Here is a 13,170-nt window from a genome sequence, read left to right as displayed (position 1 = left end):
AGTTTAATGTGACCCAAGCATGAGAAAGCATGTTGACCTAAGTGCAGGTCTTTGGTTTATCTAAATATATAAAACCCTTCTCTGGGCAGATGAAGGAGTAGAAGTGGATGGGAAGAAGAATGAAAATTGAGGTGCTGCTGTTAAGCCTTGCTTCCTATCAACCACATAATCTAGCACACCCAGTGTGAAACTCTTAATGGTGAAACTAAAAACCATGTTAAATGGTCAATGCTAGATTCAGATGTTTAACAAATATTTATTGAGTGCCTTTGAAGTGACTGGCACTGTTCTAGGGATGTATCTGTGCTTGAGATGTATCAGTGAACAAAACAGAGATGCTGTTCTGCGGAGGAGCTTACAATCTAACTTGGGAGTACATAAGTAACCAATAAAGATAATAAAGTAGTCATTGGTGTGACCTGGTGAGAAAAAGTAAAAGTAGGAGGAAGTAAGGATGAGAAGCCAGATTAGAATTCAAATCCTGCACCCTTCACCACTTCACTGTTTGCTACTAGAGAGTTTTGTCCATGGGAAACCTACAACAAAGCTGTTTTCATTATAATAGGCAACTCAGGGCCTTCCTGAGTTGAGGGAGACTCACATGTGTGAAATGTCTTGATTGTAATGAGAATCACCCATGAAAATACTTAAAGATAGTAAATAGGCCTCAGTGGAGGCCACAACTCAGCAGTGTGTTCTGGAGCCTTAAGCTTCTGTTTTAAACTCTGCTTTTGGAAAAGGAAAAGACACTCACAAATTAAATCCAAAGCCCAACAAAATGGCCTGAAGGATGAGCAATGGCATGCATCTGATTTACATTCATGTCAGCTCCTCAAGGGGCTGACCCTCAGCTAAACCAGAGCACCAATCTGTGAGGTTTGGCCCCTTCCCATCAGTCTCTGCCTACCACTGCAGGGGTTTCCCAAAACATTCATTTGTGTTTTCTTGTTCTCTTTTCTAAACTCATGACGAGGAAAATATTCAGTAAGTAAAATTAGCCATGACATATAATTTTATCCACATTTCTCACAAAGGTTGTCTCCTCCAGACTTCAGCACTAGTCAAAGCCATTGGGAAGGGATTACTATTGTTATGAAATGTGTATAATTGATTATACAAGATTCTTATTACTGTTGGTATCTGGTAGGCTCCCTGTGTGTCTGAGGGTTTGTGCACACACACAAAGTGAGAGATAGGTGCCTCCCACAGAGCAGGTCACCAGCAAACACAAAATTGAATTGTAAAATACCTTTGCCTCATCATTCAGCCTGAAAAGCTAGCTCACCCTGGGAAAAAGAACAAATATGTGTAAATGTGCAACAAAGGTATTACTGGCTTGTGGATGGGTAGGTGCATGGGGAAGGGGTGGTCTCTCTTCTACTCACAGACAGGGCACATAGTTGAAGCCTCACCCATTGTTGTAATTCAGTGCCCCTGGCCATAGTGATTAGCTCAGAATGGACACAGGATCCTTTTTTTTATTTTATTGGTACATTTTAGGTATACATTTAGGTATACATTTTAGGTATACATTTTATTTTATTGGTACATTTTAGGTATATAATATGATACATTTATCATCCGGTGCTTGTACCTGTACATGGTGTATATTAGTTCTTATTTTTTTCCCCATTACCCGTGTGCCCTTCACCCCCTCCACCCTTCCCTATTTACATAGATTTTGTTTCCATTTTTTTCTCATAATTTTTCCTTTCCTTTCTTCCCTTTCCCCCTCCCTTCCCACCACCCCTACACCTTATGAATTATTCATTTTAATCCTTATTTACACTTTCAGTTTCTCACACTAGAGAAACTATTCGGTACTTACACATGTGTTGGACACAGGGTCTTAACAGGGCTAATGAGAATCTTCCCTGAAATTTTTGTTTGGAAAGAGATTTCCTCTCTTCTTGGGCTGTTACACTGGTGGAGTGTGAGCTTTGAGCTTTGACAATTTTGCCTCTTCATTCAGAAAGTCAGCCTGAGGATGAAGTCAGAAAAAGAATAAAACACAGTGCCTTGAGAGATCACCTATAGCTGCTCTTGAAGCTTGACAGTCCTAATAGTGATGTAAAGTAATACATTTCCTTCTTTACTTCAACTAGATTAACCTGAGATTCTGTTAATTGAAATGAAATCATTGCAAATACACATATGATCATAAAGACATATTACCATTTGTTGAGCATCTACCATATGCCAGGCATAGAGTTAGGTCCTCGCATACAGTATCTCACTGGCTCCTGAGAATAGTACTCTTAGTTGGGTATTGTTCTATTTCAGAACACAAAGTAAAATCAGAACAGTAAGATTAAGCACATGTAAAAAGTCTTGTAGTCGACAAGTAATCAAGCTGTCCAGTCTGGTTTTTCCCTCCTTGTCCTGTCACTATGCACAAGTTGTGGCATGGTGGCAATTGAACTTGGCTTCATAAGACTGAGGACCACTTGGTAGTAACTCTTTGAAATTCATTCACTTATGTGTAAGTGGGGATTAAGAATATTTCATGATACAAGAATATGAACAAGATTGACAGTCTATAAATCTATAACAATGATTCTTTTAAAAATAGTTTTATAAAGATATGATTCACATACAATACATCTACTTAAAGTGTATAAACTTCCATGTTCTCTTAGCATGCTTATGATGTGTGCAATCACAATTTCAGAACATGTTTATTGGCTCAAAATCTGTACCCTTTAGCCCTCATTATACACTTTTCTTATCCTCCCACCCCCAGCCTTTCCCTAAGCAACCACTAATCTACTTTCTGACTGTAGACTTCCCCATTCTGGATATGCATATGAATGGAAACATATATTATGTGATCTTTGTGACTAAGTTCTTTCACTCAGAATGATACTTTTAAGGTTCATCCTGTCACAGCACATATCAGTACTACCCTCTTTGTTGTTATTCCAATGTTCTTGGCCTCTTTAGGATTAAAGGGTTTTTTGAGAATCTGCTGAAAGCTAAGCATCTCACCTCCCTGAAAGTATACACATGTAGCAGTTTCCAAGTCTTTAGAACTCTTGAATCCCATCCACAGAAGTCAGTATAAATATAAGTCATTATCTCTAAAACTCAAATGTGACTTTGAATGGCAGTTCTTTTCCATGGGCTGTTCTCCCTGTGAATGTGTAACTCTCACCAAAAAGGACCTCACTAAGGCAGTGTCTGTAAGGAGACTGCTTGCTTGGGAACCTGCTCCAAGCTGGACCCTTGGGTACACACACCATCACTAACAACAGCTGCAAAGATTCTTTCAGGACTTTATGAAGATATAGAAGGATTAAAAGTGAATGGTGAAACATAGTGTGAAACCAGAACTGGCTATTGTTTACTATATAGTAAACTTAAACATGTACAGCATGTTTATGCAATAGGCTATAAATGATACACAGTGTGTTCTGGTAAGAGTTTCCAATTCCTCCTCACTAGTTGCTGGTGAAATCTTATCAGGTGTGAGTGAGAAAATAATCTCTTTTCTAGATCAGTTGAGAGTTCTGATGATCTTCAGTTTCCCCGCATTGTCCTTGGAAACCAATAGTCTGCGCTTGCAGTGTGGCTTCATCACATCAGAGTACCATGGCAAAGCATTCTTTTTTGATAGGATAAGGGCTATTCAGATCCTGAAAAACATTAAGAGGGGAATTACGTAAGGAAAAGATAGATAAACATACATATATACACACTTAATATTTAATTTTTACTTAGAACATACATAAGGTTCATGTAAGCATATGAATGTGCAAGTATTCAACTATTTCTGATATTTCAAATAGTGCTTATATGGGGTACAATATAAAATGTCTATTTATTTAATACAAGTCTCCTGATCAAGTACGCAAACCATTTTTCCTACATTGGCTATACCCACAATGTATCACAGCTTTTGTTTCATTGAAATGAACAAAAACCTAAGGCATTTGCTATAAAATACAAGTATAGCATATATTTCCAGGTATTTTTTCCTTCAATGCTGTATAATTGTCTTGGCCAGACCTAGTTTGACAGCAACTTTTTCTTTAGAGGCTTAACATTTTTAAGTCCTTGCAAGATTCCAATGTAAGTGCCATGGAAATGATTCTCATTTTGCTCTCATTTCACTTGTGTAATATCCAAGTAAGTTACATTATTTCAATAACAAGAACAACACAGCAACTTAATCTAAAATAAAAAAGACTCATAGTCTATAGCTCAAATGTTACACCCAGAGGGGTATTATAGAAAGAAGTCTACTAGCTGCTGATGTTAAGGCAAAGCATGCAATACATACACAATATGTAATACTATATATAATACTGTCATATTTAGGTCTCTGACTTTTATGCATATGTGTAGTTGCTCTATGGAGCTATGAAATGAATAGGTTTCTGAATGTAAATTAAAATTCACAAGTCATTTAGTATTTGGAACATATACAAGATCTCCCTTTAAAAGAAGCCTTTACAGAACTTTTTTCTACTCCTAGCATAACTGTTAAAAATCATGAAGTTAACAGGTTGTCTTCAGAGCATTTCTTCCTGACCACCCTCCTTACCTTCCTCTCCACTTCTAGTTGGCTGGATGTGCCAAGACTCACCTTCAAAAGATAGGTGCCACACTGATCTTGATTACCTCTACCCTATCTCTGGGTGCTGAGGGGTCTTTCCTGTAAATGTGCCTAGTGTCAGATCTATCTGCTTTTCTCTAATCTCACTGCCACTGCCATGGTCCAATCAACTATGCTTTCATACTCAGACTTCTGCAGTGCTTTCTTACCTGTTTCCTGGAATCCTTTCTGAGCCAATCCAACACAGCAGTCACAGTGGGTTTTTCTAAAGTACAGACCTGATCGTGTCACTCCTTTTAAAGTGGTGCCTTTCAGTGGCTTCCTATTTTCTCAAAATATAAGCTAAACTTCTTGACAGTACCTTCAAGGTCCTTTATGACACAGTCTTGCCCACCCTCTGCCTCCTTTAGACTACAATACTCTTTCTTTGCTCTCACCACTTTGCTTTCTCTCACTTCCCTGGGTGCTCTTGCTACAAATCTTCCCTCCCTCCCGGTCTCTGTTCCCTTCTGGAATATCATTAACAGTCGCACTCAGCTTTTATCAGGGTCCCTTTTCTGATCCCTAGCCTGAACTGCCACATTCTTTCCAAATATTCCTCAGACTTTCAGTTCCTAATCCAACATTTGACTCCAATAGACTAAGATCCGTGAGAAGAATCATGTTTATTGAGACCATTGGCATATCTGCATGTAGTATCTGCCATTCAGATGTGAGTAATTAATAAATGCATCCTTCTCAGATTCTTTTTCTTTGAATGGAGACTCAGTAAAACCCAGGACCCTAACCCTGAAAGTGCCAAAGTAGGTCAACTGGTGCAGGGGAGCCTTTTCATGTGCCTACTAGATTATGTCTCATTGAGGAACTGAGACCCTTACAGGCCATCAAGAACTCAGTTTTAATTCATTTCTTCCCAGTTCCATCTTTTATCACATTTTTGCCTCAGCATCACCAAACTCTCTTAAGTGTCTTGGATCCAGTCCCTTGAGGTCCTGGAGGATCCCATAATTTAATTTACTATTGTATTTGCTACCTGCAGAACACATCGAAAATAAAATGTCAGTGGCAAAAACATGGATATGGGGAAACCTCTTGAAGTTGGCCAGCAATTACAGCTGTAGAGTGACTTCAGTGTTTTCTTGTTTGGATCTCTGGGCTGTTCATGGTGTGAAAAGGTGTCTTAGAGAGAAGTTGAGGTTCAGAGACTCTAGTCAAGAACTTGAGACATAGAACTTGGATTTGTTGTCCATAGCTGCCTAAATTTTTCCTTCTCTCTTTTTTTAAACCTTAAAGAATGGAGGCATTATTTCATACCTCACATAGAAGTTTGAAAAGTGTCCACAGCCAAAAATGCCCAGGCAAGATGACCATTTCTGTCTGACAGTCTCTTCCATTTCAGCTGGTATATGAATTTCCTTCCTTTCCTTTACTTCTGGACATTGATAAAACCTGCACCAAATACCCTTCTGTACTTTGGCTAGCTATTGGCCCAGGCCCTGGGAACACTGGCACACTTGGGAAGAACATAGGCCTTCACCTTCTCTCTCCTCCCCCACCATGCAGACAGCCTTTGGTCTCCTACACCAGTCAGTTAGGTCTTATGCTTTGACACAATGTGAAGCTGTGTCTTTAGAAAAGAAACTCACAAAATAAGGTCTAATCTAGTTTTTGAGGTGACTATTGAAATGAGGTGGCCTTGGTATACTCATTTTCCCTTCCTTTTCCATTTTAGGGCCCATCAGTAACTACCTGTATCATCTTGTAAGCAGACATCTCCTTTCCAGAGAGGAGAAACTGGTAATTTAAAAATAGCCAGGTATCTGGTGATATTTCAAAGGCATAATAGAGACCTGTGACACACTGCTGTGATGTTGGGCTCTGTTTATGTCTTCTGTCTTCCTTCGGCAGACAGAAGAATTAGTCTGGTTTATGATGAGTTTTCTGTATGTTTACTGGAAAATGTTCTGCTTTAAAGAGAACTTTCACCTTAACCAAATGCACACTGCAGGAAGATGCTCAGTGTCGACCTGTGTATGCTTGTAACGCAGCAAGTTGCAAACATGGGAGGACATGGCTTTCTCCCATGTTTGAAAATACAGAGTTTCATCTGTTCCCAGATGCCAGGTGAAGGACAATTAATACATAGTCTGTTGGCTTCAGTCAACCCCAGCTATTCATCACCTGATGATGTTCTCAACTATGATTCTGGGTTTAAAGAATCACACAGTGGTGAAAGGGTTAGGGCAAATGATCTGAAATATACCAGTGGAAGCCTGATTCCAACTGGAACTACTATTTAGGTTTATGACAGGTTCCTCATAAACTGTTATATTTAGAGTTTAGTGAATATAAGGCCCAGCAGAGGCTTCTTGCCTATGAACAAACCAGACCATCAAACACACAGTTATCTCATTTTGGAACCACACACACAAAAAATCTCTATCTTTAAAATATAAGAACCCAACCTACTGTAAGATCCTCTGCAAATACTGTTGTTTTATTTATGCATTCTTTTTTGATGCTTAATATTTAACCTGAATGTCTTCTTTTATGTGTTCAATTTGATAAAACAGGATGTAGAAAGCACCAAGTGATTATAAATCTGTTTCTGGGTAGATATTTTGGGTATAAAACAATAGCTCAACCTTATTTGTTTGGGGAATGTATGCAGGTAAATTGGTGCATTGGGGGATTTTTCTCCTCCTCCTATAAGCACCATATCTGTGCTTATAGATCAGTGATGGTGAACCTTTTAGAGCTTTCAATGATGAAAACAACCCACTGTGGCTCACATGCCATTGGTTCGCCACTACTGTTATAGGTCTATATCTCAGCCATCAGATCACGTGGGCACCCATGAATTATAAAGAGTAGCGAGGCGGCCGTGTATTTCAAAAACAAAAAAATTGGTAAGCAAAGGAGAGTATAGATGGCAAGAGTTTGTACTGAGGGCATCAGGAGCAGCTTGGCCAGGGCAAGGCAGCAGCAGCATGGGCATGGTGAGAGCATACAGCATAGGATGGTTGTGTCTGCTGGGGGCACTCATTGTTTTGCTGTCAGAAAGTCCCTGGTGAAAGGCTTAAAGGAGAAATTCAATGCAGTTTCCTTTTATCTGCCTCTCCAATTGATGTCTGTACAGAGCAAGTAGGCCTCCCCAACCACGCCAGTCTGTTTCAGATACACAAGATTAAGTAGCTAGTGACATTCAAGACCAATTGGCCCACCCAGGAGGACTGAAACCAGCGGAAAAGCTGTCAGATTTCGCCTTTTCTCCATTAATCTTCAAGCTTTTCAGTGGTGCCAGGTCGCATCTCCATCAGAGTTGAGAAGAGTGTCCAGCCACTTTCCACACCCCCAGCCCCTACGCCCTAGAGTAACCCCTTCCGTGCTGAACTGGCCCCTTGGGATTTAGGGGTTTCTTTCAGGACCAGAAACAGATCCTCACTCACTCTGTCATCTTACAGCACGGGGAAACTGAAATTGGATGGCAGAGTCCTTCCCAAGCGCGTGGCCAGCCCACTCCCTGAGGCTGTGCTGCACACGTCAGAGACCAGCTACCTTCTAGAGGACGGAACTTTGGGGTGATGGAGGTCTAAGGAAACAGTGTTTCCTCAGTTGTCCAGGAGATTCCCTGACCAGACATAAAATGTATATTAGATAGAAATGGGAACCCAGAAGGAAAGATGAGACAAAGAAAGGAGAAGAGGTACCATTGAAGGGAAAGGAATCCTGGATTTATAACACTCCTTTTCCCCACACATCATTCTAAATCCCTTTGGAAGCAGGTGATGACCTGGGCAAGACCAGTATGGAGCAAAGGGACCTGTTTGCCATGCTTAAGCAGAAATGCCTGCTGAATCAGAATTTCCAAGAGGTCCTGCCTGAGGGTTCATGTGCAGAAGCCATGAGACAGGCAAGACTGAGAACTCAGGTAGGAAGTTGAGAAATTGGTCAGGAGTGGGAGATGCCTCTGGCTTCTGGAGACCCAGCTTTGTCTTTGAAGATGAAACTTGGAGAACTGCTGGCTAGAGAGGGCCAGGGTCTTTACCTTCTTTCTGTTTCTGCAGGGAGCCTTTTCTGTGGTGTTTATCTCACTGGCACCCTGCATCATCCCCTAGCAATAGGTATCTGAGAAAGCAGTAGAACCTTGTTTCTTCTGCTGGGGGTCATTTGTGCCAGCAGGTGTAGACTGATCCTCCTCAGAAATGAAACTCTGGTCTCCACTGAAATCTTCCAGAGCTCATAACACACACACAGTCTTAGTCACAATAAAACCATTTTTGAGAGGTGTGACTCACTCTCTGGGTGGGTTATCTTCTTCCCATCAGTAGGTGTGTGCCTCCCTCAGCACCAGGTCCACCCACAGGGCTGCTGGCACCCAGGGTGAGCCTTTTCCTGCATGCAGTGATTAGAACAGAGACCTCTGGATGACTTGCTTTTAGGGCCACTTTCTATGCAGTCCTTGACTTTATTTAGACAACTTTTTGTGACATCAAAGAAGTCACCCTCCACACCAGTCCTGGTGAACTAGGCCATCTCCCCGAGTTAAAAGCATCATTTAATTAGGTTAAAATATTAATGAGCATAGGGGCTGGTGATTTAGCTCAGTGGTTCCACCACTTGCCTTGAAAGCTCAAGGTCCTGAGTTCGATCCCCGGTCCCAAAATAATAATAATAATAATAATAAGCATAGAACTATGCAAATGTGGACTTCCGTTGTTACAAGTCACACCTAACCTGTAGAACAGATGTGCCCCTGTTGTGTGTATCATTATCCTCTCTCAAATCAATATGAACCTCCAAGGAAACAAATCATAGGCACGATTACATAAATACTGACTACTACCTTTGTCCATATCATACAAATATACTTCTTATAATTGGCCATTAATATTTACTTTGATAAAGAAATGCCCACTACAAAGAGGGTGCCTGGCATAGGAGAATGTGTGGAACTGATGCTCAACACTTTTTAACTTTAGTATGTGCATTTCTGACTAATGCATTCAGTATACAAAACACTGAGTTATTTGTATGGAATGCCAATTTCTAGCATCAGCATGACCCAACCTCTAATATTACATTTAAGAAAAGATAAGGAGTCCCACAAAGGGAACCTAAATCCCCGAGACCAGGTGTTTTGTCTAGGAATTTAACAAACAGGCTTTGTGTAATCAGGAAGGGCCGGCACTGAAGATTACAATCACCTTGGATGCTGGGGTCCAGCCTGGGTGGCTGGGCCAGCAAACCATGCTGTTTGACACCTTCCCCTTAGCACTTGCCAAACTCTGAGGACAGGGCATGTCCTGGATAGGTGGCTGGTAAAGAAATTGAATGAAATTCTGGTGAGGCAGCAGGTGGTCTGCAGCGTCAGTCCATTGGAGCAGTCTCCATTGCTTTTGGCTTCCTTAAAAGTGTCAGCACACCTGGAGAAGCTCAGCATTGGGCAAGTACCACCTCCTGTTAGGAGAAGAAAAGAATTACTCCTTGGTCTCTGGTATCTGGGGAAGATGAAGGGCCTGAAATTCGCCAAGCACAGACTGGCATAGCCCTTCCCTCTGCTGTTAAAAAAATTGTCTGCTAACTCTAGCGAGGGAAGAGAGAAAATGGGTAACTTTCTTCTTTAGTCTCCATGCCATCACAGGGCCAGCTGAAAGGTTTGGTTGCCAAGATACAGTAGCCCACTGTGAAGAGGTCAGTGTTCTCCTCTTCCAGGGTACAAAACTAGTTACCTGCCCCCTGCCACTGGCTCTGTGGACATTATCTACTAAGAATAAAACATTTTACTATGGAGTTTTACTGTCATGTGCTAAATAGCATTTTCTTTTTCTCCTCTGTCTTCTATTCAGGCTAATTAGGTCTAGGTAAAAATATACTGTGTTCATTTCACCAAAGGCAGATTTTCTTCTGCTATTGACAGATGGAAGCAATTCTAAATGCTGGACTCCAGCACCTCTTCCCTTCCTTTTCCCCAGAGTCTTCTGGAGCAAAACCACAAATGAGCATAAAAAGTGTGGTAAAGATTGGAAAATAAAGCCAGCATTGTGGCACATACTTGTACTCCCAGAACTTGGAAGACTTACACAGGAAGATCACATGAGTTCGAGGCCAGCTTGAACCATACAGTGAGACCCTGTCTCAAAAAACAAAAAATGATTGGAAAACAAATACTCCATAAAAGATATGCTATTTTATTTTTCCTTGATAACTTGGTGTAGAATTTTTATATTGTACAGAGACATGAATTTAAAATCAGTAAGACAGTGTTATAATTTTCTCAGTGAATCCCAATTACTTCATATTGTATCACATCCAAGCCAGGAGTTTTAACCGATGGCCAGGCTTCCAGAAAAAAGACTTGGCCAGCCTGGAGACCAGGGCCTGGGGTCCCTCTGTGAGGTGCTAATGTGTCACAGTAAACACAGCCTTTATAGTCCACACATCTGATATATACACCAACAGGTCTACAATAAACTCTAGTGTGGCCAGATATTTGTAAGATGCCTCAAATTTACGTTGTCTGCCAAAATGGCTTCTGTCGAAAGTTGGGATGAGACAAGGATATTCTTGAGGAATAGTTTAATGCAATGGAGGTTATTTTTAACATTTCAAAACGTATATTGGAAAATGAAACACTTGTTCATAATGAGGCACAAATAGTAAAATGCTTTAAAGTACATTTGTTGAAAAAAACCTTTCAAAATAATTGACTCAGTTTGATCTGGAGAAGTTAGTAAAAGGGGTCTTAAGTGGTGAGCATATCAAGAGGCCCAGTCTGAAGCACAGAGTAACTTCATGAGCCTACAAATACTATCCTTGCATTAAGAACATAGATCACCAAAAAACTTCATTTTTTAATTGTATTTCTCTGAACTCCCAGAGAATCACCGTTACAGAATCAGGCTTTAAAAGAACTTCAGATAATCTTTGAGGGAGAGGGAATGTGATAGAAGAAAGCCATCCCTCTATGTTTAGAATTGTACTATCTCATACATAGGTACAAGCTCAGGAACAAAAATTTTAATTTCTTAGTGGACAGCAAGAATTATATAACCCACTGAATTTCCTCCTAAATTAGAGCTGGCTAATATTCAAGGCCAGGGTCTGGGGCTGCATTTTTCTTATCTCTCTCCTGTTTTTTGTTTTTTTTTCTTTTGGAACTGGGAATTGAATTCAGGTTCTTGTGCTTGCCAGGCAGGCAAGCACCACTGAGCTACATCCCCAGCCTTCTTTATCTCTCGTCTGCCAGGGCTTCTTGATATGATTCTCCTCTCCCCTTTGTTCTTTGTCTTTTTGCTGTGTTTATTATTTTTGGTTTTATTGCACCTAAGTTTTATTTTAAGAATTCTCAAATCCTATTAAGAAGTAAGCAGTTAGAACCTCATATCACTTTAGTCCTGGGCTCCAAAGTCATGCAAAGATACTAGTGTGTCTGCTCCAATATGGTGCCCTTTCCATGAAGACTGCATGCTGTCTGTGGTACACACAGGATAAATGTGCTGGGGAGTGCTCGAATGTTATCGGGAATATTTTGCAGCTACTTCTTTTGCTTGAACCGCCCAAAAAGCATCTAAAGCCATGTGACCTCTCTCAGGTACTCCTGGGTGTGCTGGAGAACCTGAAGAATCTCCACAGGGGCCATACAGAGAAGCAGGCCTTTGCTGCTGTCAGTATATAACAGGCCTCAGCTTCTTTCCCAACTATATATTTGACTCACTGCCTAACCCAGACTTCCTTTCAGGAAGGAATCCTCTATTGCTAGTTGCTTCTCAACAGGCTGCTCTGCCTATTTGGCTGTTTAAAGATGTGGCACATTGTGATTTGTTGCATCTCAGGGCATTTTTGAGGCATATCTCCTGACCACCCTGCTTGCAGTTGCCTGCTTCCTCTCCCCTACAGCAGCTGTTCTGGTGTCATGCTGTTATCCACTCAGTGCCCAGCAGACAAGCAGTTTCTTCGCAGCTAGCATCCATCCTTTCAGTGTTGGTTTGGCTGGCTGCATTCCAGGACCTGCATAGACAGATACCAGCAAACAGGCTTGGAAACCAAATGTGGGGGGGGGGGGGGCTGCACAAATATAAAGCCCTTTGCTCATGATCATCAGTGAGTGGAAATAGAAGCATCTTCCCCCTCATATCATGATCTTGTAATTCTTGGTCTGCTTTGACATTCAGGGAACATCTGTGTGACAGTATGCTCTAAAGCTGCGTTCAAGGGCCTATTGTTTTCAGACAAATGTTTCTGCTATCCCTACTAAGCCTGTGGCTCTTGGCATCCTTTACCTGGGGGCTGTACTCTGTGAAAACAGACTTCAGAACCCAGTAAGCAAGGAAAATGATCTGATAACCACCAATTTCTAAGTTTGTATTAAACTTCAGAGTAGGGAATGTGGAAAGCTGAGAAGAAAGATGACAGCCTATGTCTTCTTAGATTCCTTGTCAGGATGACTTGAGAGAAATGTCATGTCTATCTTTTTAAAACTAGAACAAGAAAAGATTTGGAGCAGAAACTGGAAGCTGTGTCATAGGCCCTGGGCTGGGGAGCCATGCACCATGGCTGAAGAAGAAACTCAGAGCTTGGATTCCCAGGACATTATGCAGTGGGACTGGAGA

The 13,170-nt window shown here is 41.1% G+C and overlaps 2 long non-coding RNA genes across 3 annotated transcripts in view; one reads left to right on the top strand and one right to left on the bottom strand.

Annotated features, from left to right (window-relative positions):
* LOC110350089 (uncharacterized) overlaps positions 1-13,170 on the top strand; it is a 97,491-nt gene that overhangs the window by 20,742 nt on the left and 63,579 nt on the right. The gene's annotated exons all lie outside the window — the stretch shown is intronic.
* Positions 1,470-3,705, bottom strand: LOC147824558 (uncharacterized). Its single transcript, XR_015442272.1, has 2 exons — positions 2,989-3,705; positions 1,470-1,981 (listed from the first exon to the last, which is right to left on the bottom strand). It is a non-coding gene; the product is annotated as an uncharacterized LOC147824558 (long non-coding RNA).

The sequence above is a fragment of the Heterocephalus glaber genome, unplaced genomic scaffold (genome assembly GCF_053883595.1).
Source record: "Heterocephalus glaber isolate CG9 unplaced genomic scaffold, H.glaber_assembly_v1.0 deba00001538, whole genome shotgun sequence".
In the NCBI taxonomy this organism is placed as follows: domain Eukaryota; kingdom Metazoa; phylum Chordata; class Mammalia; order Rodentia; family Bathyergidae; genus Heterocephalus; species Heterocephalus glaber.
This window is presented reverse-complemented; position numbering and strand designations above follow the sequence as displayed.